Here is a 14,145-nt window from a genome sequence, read left to right on the forward strand (position 1 = left end):
TCCCCTTACGGACATTAAATTTGCAAGAATATAATCTTGGCATATGAACTAGTTTTCGGCGGATGAACTAAACCACACTGCGCCACGGTGGCTGGCGGACTAGTTTTCGGCGGATGAACACCAAACCACTGTCACGTTTTGTGCGAGGTGGTGATGGCGGGTGCGGATCCCAAAAAGCAGGCAGGAGGGCGCAGGAGGCTGTTTGACAAATTGTATCAAAATAAAGGTCAGCAGGAACAAAATGTAAAACATCAAAATGATCTGAACAAAAAAAAAGTATCAAAAGAAAACCAAGCGTAAAAGTCCGCCAAGGTTAAACAAACATGCACAGCATACAATGCATGCGATTGCAGACAAAGCATGCAACAAACAATGAACCGACACCGGATGGTCGTGCCGGGAGTCCTTTTAAGTGTCACTGATTAAAACGACCAGCACCTGCAGGCAGGGCTGACGTCGCTACCCGTTGGTCGCCTATCCGAACGTGGCAGTCCGCCACTGATCGGGACGACCAGCACCTGTGCAGGTGCAAGCGGGGCCGACAGCGCCACCCCTTGGTCGCCAACCAGATCGTGACAACCACACGGTTGAACAGCGCCACGGTGGCTGGCGGACTAGTTTTCCACACCCCTTTGAGTGCAGATGTGGTTTGCTATCGAGTGGAGTACTTTTGCTATTTTGGGGCCGAAAAAGACCCCACCACAGGCTAGTGTTAAGCCGAAGTGGACACAAGAGAAAATTACGGTAGAGCAGAAAAAGAAGATCATCGAAAAACACGAACGAGGTGTGCGTTTGTGTGACTTAGCGTCCCAGTACCCGTATGCTAAGTCCACCACTGCTGCGTGGGGCTAAGGGTGTTTCTGTGTTGTCTAAGCAACGGTCTCAGGCAATAGAAGCGGTTGAAAAAATTCTGTTGATTTGGATTAATGAAAAGCAGCTAGCAGGGGACAATGTGAGTGAGGGTATTATCGCAGAGAAAGCACAGCAACTTCACAACGGATTATTCTCATTTTTAATGGTTTCTTACGAGAAATAAATGTTTGGCAGACACACTTTTCACCTTACACACACTTTCTAGGAAACAATTAAGTTCGTAGGATGAGGTATCACTGTATTTGATATCTGTTTAGGCAGCTTGGGTTAAATTATCACGCAGTGACGATGGGAATGTATCTATTCTCTATATCAGAATAATCTTCATTGGTCTGTAGTATACACAATGAATTTGTCTCTGAAAGAACACGTTGCACGAATATCATCCTAAAAAAGACATGACAAATAAGTATGGAAGACACGAATAAAGGCTAATCAAATCTAATTCCTTAATGTAAGTGCTACCTCGCAGCAACAACTGTGGGACAATGTGCAAAGTATCAAGCGGACAGTCAAGTGAGTATAGAATTGGAGCTACAATGATTATAACGGGATGCTGTTCCATATGGTTGTACAAAATTGCAAAGAGGTTAGATTTAGGTGACAGTTTAGATCAGGGGTCTCAAACTCACGCTGGAGGTAGAGTCTGGGTGAGTCTGGGCCGCATCATGATTCCCAAGACAAGAAAAGCATACATAAAACATTGCAATGTTCTCAAAATCTTTATTTTTAACACACAAAAAATAAATTAAATGAAAAAATGAATACAAAATAAATTAACCAGTAATAAATAAATAAAATAATTATAATGATCATAAGGCAGATACGGACGACTGAGAAAACCACAGGAAAACGAATTATTTTAATAGTTTCAAATGTCTGTATTTACAGTTCTTTAACCTTTAACTTTCTTAACATAAATAAAATAGTGAACATGAACTGTCCTAAACATGGCTTGTCTTGCCTACTTGTTCAGCTTCACACACAAGTTTCATTCGTATCAATCATGCGAGCCGCACTAACATTAACCTTTCATATCAAGGCGAGCCGCAAAATATTCTTCCGGGGGCCGCAGTTGGCCCGCGGGCCGCGAGTTTGAGACCCCTGGTTTAGATAGTTAATGGCAAGGAGGAAGCAGTTGTTTAAATTTCTACTGGATTTGGTGGTATGGATCGGTAGCACCTGCCAGAGGGGAGGGTACAAGTCCTCGAGAGTGGGAAGGGCGGTGCCAATGATTTTTTTTCCGCCTTCTTAACTGTCCATTGAAGTTGGATTTTATCCATGTTGGTGGCGGCCCCGAACCAAACGGTGATGGAAGAACACAGAATTGATTCAATCAATGCCCAGCAGTACAAAGCATTTAAGCAATTTCTTTAGGTGTTTATGAAATAATACAAGGAGTTATTCATGACATTTTGTAGTATATTTACAACAATTGAACCCACTAACAATATTATAGCTAGAAGAAAAAAATGGAGCTTTAGCCTAAGCACCGCTTTGAACCGTCAGCAACAAAACGTTGGCAGACATCACAGTTGATCATGTGTCCACATAGTAGTCAGTGTAGAGCATGGCTGAGAAGTCCTTGTTTCTCAAACCATCCACAGTCATGGTTTCATGAGACAAAATGAAAAAGACATTCAGGGACAAATCTAAGTAAAAAGCATTGATAGCTCCAACTTAAAATCGTCCTATCAAGCATCATAAACAATTGTGAAAATGCTAACTATTCTGATTGACTGTGGGCGAGCAAATTCAATTCAAGATGTTAATATTCGTGTGCTGATCAATCATGTCATGCTACAGCAACTTCAGTCGGACAAAATTACGCTCTGTTAAAGAAGAGCGCAATGTGCTTCTTTGCTATTTTCATTTGTACATTCAATTCATCATGAACGTTTGTCTTCACGTCATACAGAGGATTATAACTCCATGAACTTGGAATTCAATTTTTTTATTTTTATTTTGCTGTGTTACTTCCGGGTAGAGTGAACGCTGGCACGAACGGCTGCCGCTGCTCACCCGCGCAAAAAAAAAGTCATCCCGTGACTATAACGTGTCCTTGAGAGTTTTGAAAGGCGCTTAGAAATTAAATGTATTATTATTATGTTTTTTTTCATATCTCGGGTTTAACATCATCAAGGTAAGTGCCGCTCAATGTTTGATGTACCTCTATCCGAACACAATTTGTGCAAGCGAGAAATAAAAAATTATGTATTGTGTTGTTGATTTTTTTGTGTATTCATTCTCGACTGTGCTAGAGTGACACGCAGCAGCCTGTTGGTGGGAGCTGATTAATGTTCAAACATATCAGCCAATCGTACGTTGTACAGACTCCAACTGCGGCAATCAATTCAATCAGCGGCGCTTACGAGCCCATTACAATCTGAGAGCTGGCGGGGGCCGCATCCTTCAACTAGCCGTACATACGTAATTATTATTCAGCAAGGCTAAAAGAAGCAAAGGTAGCTGCCTGTCTGGATGGAGGGAAGGGTGACTAAAGTCAGAAAACATACCCCCGATGACTTGGATGTGACTATGAACAAGCATGCATTCAAGTGATTGGGCAATATGAAAAGTGGGCGTTGTGTATTTTACATCCCCTTCTCTCCTCCCACGAGAACGAGGTAGCTGGTTGTCATGGCGATTTCTGTGCCCCATGGCAACCACGCTAAATATTCATCCCAATTCTGAAGGCCGGAAGTCTCTCGGTGCTCTGAGGATGTTGACAGCCCTTAAAGGGTATAATACAGTGGTCCCCAACCTTTTTTTGCGGCACGGACCGGTTTGATGTCAGACAATATTTTCACGGACCGGCAGATAAATACTACAACAAAATAAAATGATACGACAGGCATGGAAACTGCTTTTTTTTTCCTTTTTTTTAAATATAATAAGCGTGAATCCATTGTGTATTTTTATACAACTTTATTAGCAGTCCTGGTAACATCGCGCCAACAACAACATATGTAACATCGTCTCTGCCCCTTAACGCTCTATCACCATGGTCACCATGGTAAAACGTACTGTAATGCCCCTCAGCGTGACAAATGATGCGGAGAGTCGCTGGTATACACATAACACACAAACAGGAGCTGTTACGCCACAACTCACGCGCAGACATTCCCTTAGGCATACTGTTCTCGGGTCCTCCCTTCTCTCCGTGTGTGTCGTCACGCGATTCCAACAAGCCCATCCCCCAAACATGCATAACACAAGCACTGAACGTTACAGTACCTTCAAAATAAGATAGACCACAAAAATAAGTACAAAGCGCATAAAAACTCACTACAACTGAATCAGTGGGACCCCTGAGCTTGTTTCTCTGCAACGAGACGGTCCCATCTAGGGATAATGGGAGACAATGACAGCCGAAGTGTCTTGCTTATGTCTGTTGAGAAAGTTAGATTATATCCTCATTTTATGTAATGCTGTAATACTGAGCTGATCTGGCAACCCAGCCACGACGCGACATCACGTGACTTGACAGCTTTTGTGTATATGTTTTGGACTTCTCGTACGACGATGAATGCAGTGGTTGCTGTCTGTGCTTCGGCAATAAATATCCTACTTGTATGATCTAAACAAGAGGACCATCTCGACTCTTTATTCTCCCAAATGCATCACGAAAGCACTGAAGATGTCAACAATGTCGATTCTACTCCGTAGTTTTGTTTTGGTTGCTGTCACTGCAGAAAACCCCGCTTCACACCAATAAGATGTCGGAAACGGCAACAGGGTTTTCAGCGCTGTTGTGGTGATCTCGGGGTATTCTGCCATGACTTTAATCCAGAACACCGGCAGAGTTGTTCTCTCAAACATACTTCTAAATGCGCCATCATTTGCGATCTTCAGCAGTTGTTCTTCGTCTTGCACAGGCATGCTGGATTCACCTGGTTTGTTGACAAATGGGTTGCGGATCCATTCCTTGGCAGGTCGTGGGTCTTTTGTGGCTGGGAAGTAGCGCTCAAACTCATTTAAAGGACAACAGACGTCACTTTTTTGTTTTTTAACTGACATCAGAAAAACGTTTTATAGCATCTAAAATACCCAAAACACGCAGTATGATATTTTTAGTTAAATGCAAAACACCAATAAAAGTGTCCAAAATCTGCAAAAAATTGAGCTGCGAATTGGGCATTTTGAGGAAAGTCCCGCCCCCAGTTCGTGATGTCACGCCAAGACGTCTTGCATTGCTGGAGAATAAAAACAATGGCTTCAGATTCAGATAATATGCTTTCTTGTTACACATCCAGTTATGAATATGATTCAAATAGGTCTGAAGAGGAAAGCATACATGTTTGCAATCGATTAAAGAATTTATTCCGTGTCATTTTGAAGCAAACGGGCAGGGGGGAATGTCGCGCCCAAAAATGGCGACCAGCTCCCGTGAGGAATGAATCAGCCCGTTTCCACAGGCTGATAGATTGCTTTCATGGAGCTTGGACTCCCTCTGCTGGTGGCTTTTGGATGTAACATCAAGGTTTTCAGATAAACAGTACAGCAAAATACATTGACGTGATGAAGGACTGCTACAATGTGTCTTTTTGTCGGTCAGGAGGGGGGGGGTCCTTTCATGTCGTAACGTGAGGACTCGTCACCAACTCAAAAACAAGACTTCCTGAATGTTCAGCGCAAGTCTTAAAACGTAAAATATAGCTATATGCGATGGAATCTTTGTAAAACACACTCAGTAGAAGTCATTTGAAGCCATTTTACAAATTATGGACACAACTTGTCCGGAGATGTCGGTTGTCCTTTAAAAGCGAAATGAAACATAGTTCGGACTCAGATAATAAATAAAATGGGAATTATATAAATTATTTCTTCTTTCTGCGCGGCCCGGTACCAAATGACCCACGGACCGGGACCGGTTTGCGGCCCGGAGCTTGGGGACCTCGGGTATAATACACGCTAGAAAGTCAGAAGAAGCCCACTGCGCTCGCCTTGAGAATAATTACAGGCTGGGCAGAAGAAAAGAAGTTCAACAACGCTCAAAGTGAAATTTCAAGCCTGGATCTGAGCCACTAACCTTTGGCCACGCAGTAGAGATTTCGCAGGGACTTGAATAGAATTGAAGCACTGATGTGTGTGGGAGTAAAACAGCACGTCGTCCTCAGACCTGATTTAGTTCGAAATTGTGCGGTTTTGTTAGCCTTGTACTTTGGATTTATGAGCTATGCCACTCAGTCAGACAGCAGGTCAAGCTTTCAAAGTCCCTTAATAATCAGGGATGCATCTGGGCAGCGCCATATATGCATTTTGACAGCCCCTGGCGCAACTTTGTAACTCCACTGTGCCAGCACCAGCGCACGCCTTTTACAATTAGCGCATATTGCTAGATGATCTGCGCTACATATGACATACTGTACTTCTGTTAAAATAGACAAAGAAAAAATGTTAAAAGGCAATTGACAACTTTATTTTAATTCAGAGGTTTTAACTTTTTTCATCTGCCATCTTTTCTTACATGGACGATGGTTTAAATATGGAGCATGAGAACAGGAGTAAAACTGTAAATGACATTAAAAACGAGCAGCCAACAAACATTCTCGTTTTTAAGAAACAATCGAATGAGTCCGCAGAGGGTAGTGACAATTTGTTGCATCAAACTGCTGTTAATTATTCAAATTTAGTGGATAATGGGAATTTCAGAGCTGTTGAGGCACATTAGAAATCTTCACAGCAAGTAAATTTAAGTAGAAAGTAGTAAGAAACAGTGTGCTATGTCTGTTCTCTTTGTCTTCTCTGTAATAACGTACAATATCAAAATAGCACATGATTGATTGTATACTAACTAAAGACAATTGAAAATGTTTGTTAAAATTATGTAGGAATAAATAAATAAAAAGAGGCTGTGGGAGGGGTGGGCGGGATCGCCAGCGATCCTGACGGCTCTGCGGGTGAGGCGGGTGTTGTAAATGTCCAGAAGGGGGGGGGGGGGGACACCGATGATCTTCTCAGCTGTCCTCACGACGCGCTGCAGAGTCCTACGGCAGGACACGGTGCAGGCGCCGTACCATACGGTGATACAGCTGGTCAGGATGCTCTCTATGGTACCGCGGTAGAAGGAGGTCGTGATGGTGGTCTCAGGGCTCCAACTCTTTTGAGCTTGCGGAGGAAGTACAGGCGCTGGTGGGATTTCTTGGCCAGTGATGACATGTTGTAGCTGCAGGACAGGTCTTTGGATATGTGCACTCCCAGGAACTTGGTGATGCTCACTCTCTCCACTGCAGCACTGTCACTGGTTAGTGGAGCATGCTGGGGGTGCACTCTCCTGAAGTCCACAACAATCTCCTTCGTCTTCTCCACATTCAGACGGAGATTGTTGTCCTTGCACCACGTGGCAAGGCAGCTGACCTCATCCCTGTAGGCTGTCTCCTCATCGTTGTTGATGGGGCCCACCACAGTAGTGTCATCCGCAAACTTTATGAAGAGGGTGGAGCTGGGTGATGATGGTGAGCAGTCATGTGTGAGCAGAGTGAAGAGGAGGGGGCTCAGCACACACCCCTGGGGGGCCCCTGTGCTCAGCGTGATGGTGCTGGAGGTGTTGTTTCCAACTCTGACTGCCTGTGGTCTCCCCGTCAGGAAGTCCAGCAGCCAGTTGCACAGGGAGGTGCTGATCCCCAGTTTGCTCAGTTTGTCGTTGAGCTGTTGGGGGATGATGGTGTTGAATGCTGAGCTGAAGTCGATGAACAGCATTCTGACGTAAGAGTCTCTGGTCTCCAGGTGGGTGAGCGCTGTGTGGAGAGCAGTGGAGATGGCATCATCGATCGAGGGATGGGAAAGGCAGACAACTGGCCCCCTTTTTAAATTCCAGCAACCCCCCCTCCACCACTCACCGGACATCCCTTTTAACATTCAGACTTTCTGGGAAAAAAAACCAATTCGGTCTGTCTATCAATTGTTTTAAACCATTTCGGCGAGTTTTCTCACACAAACACAAAAAGAAATCATTGACATCGCTGACGTTTTGCCCATGGGCTCCATATAGTGGCCAATATTATATCGTGGAGTGGTCATAGAACTTTCTAAATATTTTGGCTGACATGACATTACAATCAGCCCTCTTATCGTTTCTTAGTATTATCTTATTCTTGTTTATTTACAACTCTGCTGACCACCGATCTTGGTCATGCTTAGTATTTTCAACTGCTTTAACGCTTCTCATTTCTGTAGTTTGAAACGACGTTTCTTCACGAGTTATCACCGCCCTGCTTCTGTTACACGCCGTGCATTTTCTTACTTTTATGTTGCCTATTTGCACGAAATATTCGTACAAAATGATTCTCTTTTTACATTTCCAGCACGCCTAGCCATAGGCTCGACATTTTGTTCGCGTTTGACGGGACGTGATCAGTTAATATTGTTTTCTCTGGTAATTATATATCTTCCTTTTTTGGCTAGCCTTTCCGGTGTTTATTTATTTATTTATTTATTTATTTGTTTTTGCACTTGATCATGCAAAGCTTTTGCCTGGGTGAAGGTTATTTTACTGGCACGGCACATATGCAGAGCCACATTCAACGTGAGATCAGCCTTTCATTTGGTTATCACGTAGACCACAGACAAATCTCTTCCGTACTAATGAGTCATTTAATTCCAAGAAAAAAATACAAAATTTTAATCCAATCGTTCATAAAATGTTCATTTTATATGACCGTTCAAATTCAAATCGGATTGCACTGATAACCCCTCCAATGACTGGAGAATTGCTTCAAACAAGAATAAAATACAAGCTCAGTCTGTCATATGCTCATGGACGTATTTTAATAAAAATAATTCTGTTAAAACAGAATACAATATTTCTTTAACACATTTCCAGTACATATTTTTTCAATTATATTTTTTACTTTTTTTAATAGATTTTCAAAGTCATGCTAAGTAGACAGTAATTCTTGAAACTAAAAAGAAAAAAATAAACGGAAAGTCTTTATTCTTGCTGTCCGAAAACATAAACAAATTAAAATCACAATAGGAGTTGGTTGGACACTGCTTTTTTTGGGAGAGTCAAGTCGTTCTCTGTGAAGTCTTGGACCTTTCCAACAAATGTCTTGCGTCTTATGCAACACGAATCAGACAAGTGGTCATGTTTAGGCAGGGATGAAGGGAGTTCTGGTGTAATACATCAGCAATAGCTCAAAGTGTGGTTGATTCAGGGTTGAAACAGGAAGTTGTGTTTGTGCAGCAGGTGCTCTTTAACACTGAAAATCAGATGAAGTTGTGATTATTTTCTTTTATATTTGTTGGTCAAGAACATATTTAACCTTAAAAAAGTTTGATCATATACTCGAATTGTGTTTTGGGGGTCCAAAAAACTCAACACTCCTGCAAATTCAGTATTTTCATTTGAAACTGTGCACTTTGTGGAGTGAATGCTTGTCCCATGTAAAAATGTCATGCTTGAATACAAACAAAGACTTATACAATGTTTGCCAGATCCATGACAGGCGTAACGTTGAATTCCAATTTTATTTGGAAAGAAACAAAATATCCACCACAATCGGAAAGAGGCCTTAATTTTTTTTTCATTTTTAAACAACAACTTTGTTGTATTGCACTTGTTAGATTGGAAGTAATCTTGTTTTTCAGGAAAGATATCCATTTAATTTTGCATGTTTAATTGGAAGACATGGGAAAGCTAAAAGCGCTCCCAGGGAGAAAAGGAATGCAGATTCTATATGTATGCTACATTAAAAATAGAATCAAATTAATTCAACCGCACCACCCACTCCATTTGTTTTGTGAAGTGTGACTAAATGTGTGAAAATGACACTGAAGGAGCAACACATCAGTCATGTTCCAGTTGAATGCAATAGACGCACCCATGCATGAAAAATATTGAATCAGTTGTTACTTGCAACACGTATTATTTAAGATAACCTTTATTAGTCTCACAATTCATTTACTTACTTGTCCTGTGACTGTAAAGTGTCCTTTAGAGTTTTGAAAGGCGCTTATAAATTGAATGTATGTATGAAATGTGGATTGCATCAATTTGACAATTTAAATTGATGCAAAAAGGTTCTTCTTGTATTTGTTTTTAGTTTTTCCTAAGGATGGTGATGATTAACAAAATAAAGTGTAGTGTCAGTGACACTGTGACATTAAATCAATTTATGCTCATGCTTTTGTTGTTTTTTTTCCATTGCGGTTTGTGATTAGTTTAGATGAGAGGGATGGGTGGGGAATGGACTATAACTGTAAATGTTTCCAAAAACATGGGTCCTTAAAAAACTAAGAAGGAAATAGAGACTGCTTTTATATTAACTTAAACTTGTGTCAGAGGAGATTGGCTACTTATTTGCCGCATGTTAAAATAATGCCCATCTGCTGGGTGTTTTTCTACGGCAAACACATTTGGTGAGCAAACAATGTCAAAATGCTTTTGTTTTTCACTCCTGGCAAAGTAACACACGTTCTACTTTGTATTGTAAAATGACATTGTCCAAGTTTGTATTTCACGGTGATTTGTATTTTATTCAGCATGATGTGATAATGACCACATAGTGTGAGCAGTTGTGGACAGTGTGGCATAAGCTATGGTAACATTTAAAATTGAAATCTGTAGAAAAACCTATTGTCGGAAGTCAAAATCCACCAATGAAAAGCGAAAGAGAATGACTGCTTGTCAATGATCAGCACTACAATCTGACAAAAAAATATATATAGATAAGCAGAAATAGAATTAATTCATATTTAAATAGTATCACACATTTTTGTTTTTTGATTTTTTTGGGGGGATAATACTAAATTAAAAAGTAAGCTTTCCTTTTGACTCTTCTGTCTGCTTTTTCTGTCGCTGCCGCTGGCTCAGCAGCTGAGAGTCAACCAAACACACCAATCACACGCATGCTTTCTTCTCGAGCCAAGACGACCCCCTGCTGGACATGCCGACTCTCTCAGTGCAAGTTAACATCAACCTGGAGAGAGACATACAGTACAACAAATAGCTATTATTTATAATGTCAGTAATTCTGAAACAATGTTCTCCCAGCACGGCAACAATCATTCAATCATTTCAATTATTGCATTGGACATACAGACCTAATGACTGTCCACTAAAAAAACAAACAAAAAACTCATTTCACATGAAGTCAGGATGTTGTGTGAAACAAATAAAAACAGAATACAGTGAGACCTCAACTTACAAACACCTTATCTTACGAACTTTTCGTCTTACAAACGTCAAAGTTCTGAAAATTAAACCTTATAATAAGCACTATTTTCATAATACACAGCCACCACGGCTGGCGGAGTGATCTTCGGCGGAAGCACACGACCGAACAGCACCAGAGGTTAAGTTACCAACAGTCTTTATGGAAGGTGACTCTCCTTCCATAAACCATCAACTTTTCGCCTTACACACTCTGTCTGGGAACCAATTAAGTTCGTAAGTTGAGGTCTCACTGTACAATGATTTGCCTACCATGTTAAACGTGTAACTAATTGAATACACTACAACAGTCAAAATGTTTGGAAAATAATCATAAATACCGATCATATGGGGTGGGTAATTATATAAAAATGATACTTGAATGAATTGAGCTGTGTCATCTACATAGAAACAACCACATTTTAAAATAATGTAATCCCTGTGATTCTGAGATGGACCCTGATTCACGGGAATGAATTTAAAGACATTACATGGAACGGGACAAACAGTCAGGAAATACATATGCATGTTTGAATGGGTGGGTTACGAGATGGGCTTTGAATGTGGGAAGAGAATCAATATTATGGATGTTGGGAAAAGTGAATTCCAGAGTTTGAGGGCAGTGGCTGAAAGCTCTGCATCTCATCGTGCTGAGATAGGCAGAGGGTAAACAGAGGTGGAGGGAGGATGAGACACCGAGGGAACCAGAGGGAACAGATATTTGGAGAAGGACAGACAGAGGGAGAATGGGGGGAGAGAATGGTTATGAATGGCTTTACATGTACAGCATAGAGCAGTATTGACTGGGAGCCAGTGGAGGGTGGCAGTGATGTTATGAAAGGAGGTGGTTCTAGGCTGAAGAATTCTGGACCAGTTGAAGTTTATGGAGGAATTTGTGACGGACATCAAGCTCTGCACGTTTTATAAAGTTGCATTTTTCTTCATAGGGATAAGTGCTATGATTAAATTAGTGTTCATTTAGGCTTCAGGTTGTCAACAGTTGAGGTTTATGGAGGTTTATTGGTGAGACCAGACTGTGGACAACGATAGCAGTGGTGTGAGGAGTGAGAACCGATTGATATTACATATGTGGAAATATGCTATTATATATTATATATAGGGTATATTATATATAGGGTATGTTATTCATGTGGGAGGGAAAAGATAGTGAGCTATCGAGGATAACACCCAGGCTCTTTACCTGATTGGAGGGGGCGCACGGTGGATGTATCAATTGTGAGGGAGAAACTGTTGGCTTTGTCTAAGGGTGAATTTTTACCAACAAGGAGGAGTTCTGTTTAATTCCATTTCTGTTTGAGGAAATTATGGGTAAACCAATGTTTCATTTCTGAGAGGCAGTGTGAGAGGGAAGAGGGTGGGAGAGAGGCGTTGGTTTTGCTGGAGAGGTAGAGCTGGGGATCATCCGCGAAGCACTGGAAGTGTCAACCAAATTTAAGGAAAATATTGCCACGGGGGAGAAAGTAGATAATGAAGTGGGGGTCCCAGGTCAAAGCCCGGAGGCACCAGAAAACCCAGTGGAGGGACTGTGAAGTGAATGAATTGATTTGGATGAAGTGAGAGCAGCTCGTGAGATAGGAGTGAAAGCAATGTAAGGGGGTGTGGGTGATACCTCGGGTGGAGAGTCTATTAAGGAGAATGTGGTGAGAAATTGTGTCAAAAGCTGCACAAAGATCAAGGGAGATGGGATTAAACCGGCGTAATGAAGGTCGTTGGTGATTTTTATTAAAATGGTTTCTGTACTGTGATAGGAACGGAAACCAGACTGGACTTGTTATAAGTAAGGTAGGAGTGAAGTTGAGGGGCAACATTTTTTTGAAAAAGTTTGGAGATGAAAGGAAGGTGAGATATGGGTTGTAGGTTATTACAATTATTGGGATCTGAACCAAGTTTGCATACTTTGACAATAATGCCAAAACAGGTGACTTTGGTTTGGACATTGGGCCTGTAGGAAGGACGCTGAGAGGGACAAAAAATATCCACATTATTTTTTCAGTTTTCTAAAATGGTGACAATCAACAATGGGAGGAAAGTCGACTGTTAATGTTAATTCAATTTTGAATAGCAAGTTTCAAATGAATGACTAAGATAGCTGAAATTAAAATCAAAAAGCAAATGTAAAACACAGAATGGGTCGCTGAAATGTATTTACATTAATTGCTGTTATTGTAAAGAAATTCAATTGTTTCTTTGGAGGAATTGGCAGAGAAAAGCAAGTCTCCAAAGACCGGCTGCATTTTATTATCATTTGAATCTTTTTTCAGCGGCAATGATTTTTTTTTTTGTGTTTCACGGTAAGATCAGAGCATTGTCATCAAATGGTGAGTATAGTTTTTGCTTTTTTGAATGTTGCTGTGCCGATGACCATTTTGTGTTTGGGAGCCTTTTACAGAGCGAGTTGCTTGTTCTGTAGCCATAAAGGGACATAAGTCTTCTTGTGCTGGTCCCAAGCTCGGATAAATACAGAGGGTTGTGTCAGGAAGGAAAAAAGCTTGGCCAAAGCAAACATGGGGACCAAACCTCTGAAGATGGAGGACACTGATTCGCTGTGGCGACCCCCTTGAAGGGAAAAGCCGAAAGGAAAAGAAGAGGAGAAATAAAGAAACTCTGCCATGGTTGGCTGCCCTACATTTTTAAAACTCCAAATCTTGCTGCCTTCGTAAAAACTTTGGACACCCCTGGTGTATGACAATTTTATTTTGTAATCACATCCTTCATTTATTTTTGTTATTTGTTTTGTTGTCATCATTTTGTCTTATGTTTTTTTTCTTTGTCAGTGAAGAAAATAAAGTTCTTGTCCTACACTACACAGTCCAACTAAAGTTAAATGTGTGCTGTTTTTGACAAAGGAAATTATGTGTTAGGCCAGGATAAGAGTAATAAGCAATCAATTTTGAAGCCCGGTGTCGAATTAAAAAGACGGATGCGCCCCCACTATCGATACATGGGCTGTTTTTACCCCAAGGTGGAAGTAATGCCTTGGGCATAGAGTTTCGTGCATCCATTATAATTTGGCTTGGAAAAAAGCCCAACGGCCTGAAAATCGAGACGTGCCAACCCGAGGGCATCATTTTTACTCGTTGCTAAATTTAACCAGT

The 14,145-nt window shown here is 41.2% G+C and overlaps 1 protein-coding gene across 1 annotated transcript in view; it reads right to left on the reverse strand.

The window, feature by feature from the left end:
- Positions 1 to 8,624: 8,624 nt before the first annotated feature.
- The window catches only part of ranbp10 (RAN binding protein 10), a 32,462-nt gene continuing 26,941 nt past the window's right edge, over positions 8,625 to 14,145 (reverse strand). The window contains exon 15 of the mRNA XM_088997447.1: positions 8,625 to 10,796. The gene's annotated coding sequence lies outside the window, so the exon portion shown is untranslated. The remainder of the gene's footprint in view (positions 10,797 to 14,145) is intronic.

This window comes from Hippocampus bargibanti, linkage group LG05, assembly GCF_051943395.1.
Source record: "Hippocampus bargibanti isolate YZ-2025 linkage group LG05, ASM5194339v1, whole genome shotgun sequence".
In the NCBI taxonomy this organism is placed as follows: Eukaryota; Metazoa; Chordata; class Actinopteri; order Syngnathiformes; family Syngnathidae; genus Hippocampus; species Hippocampus bargibanti.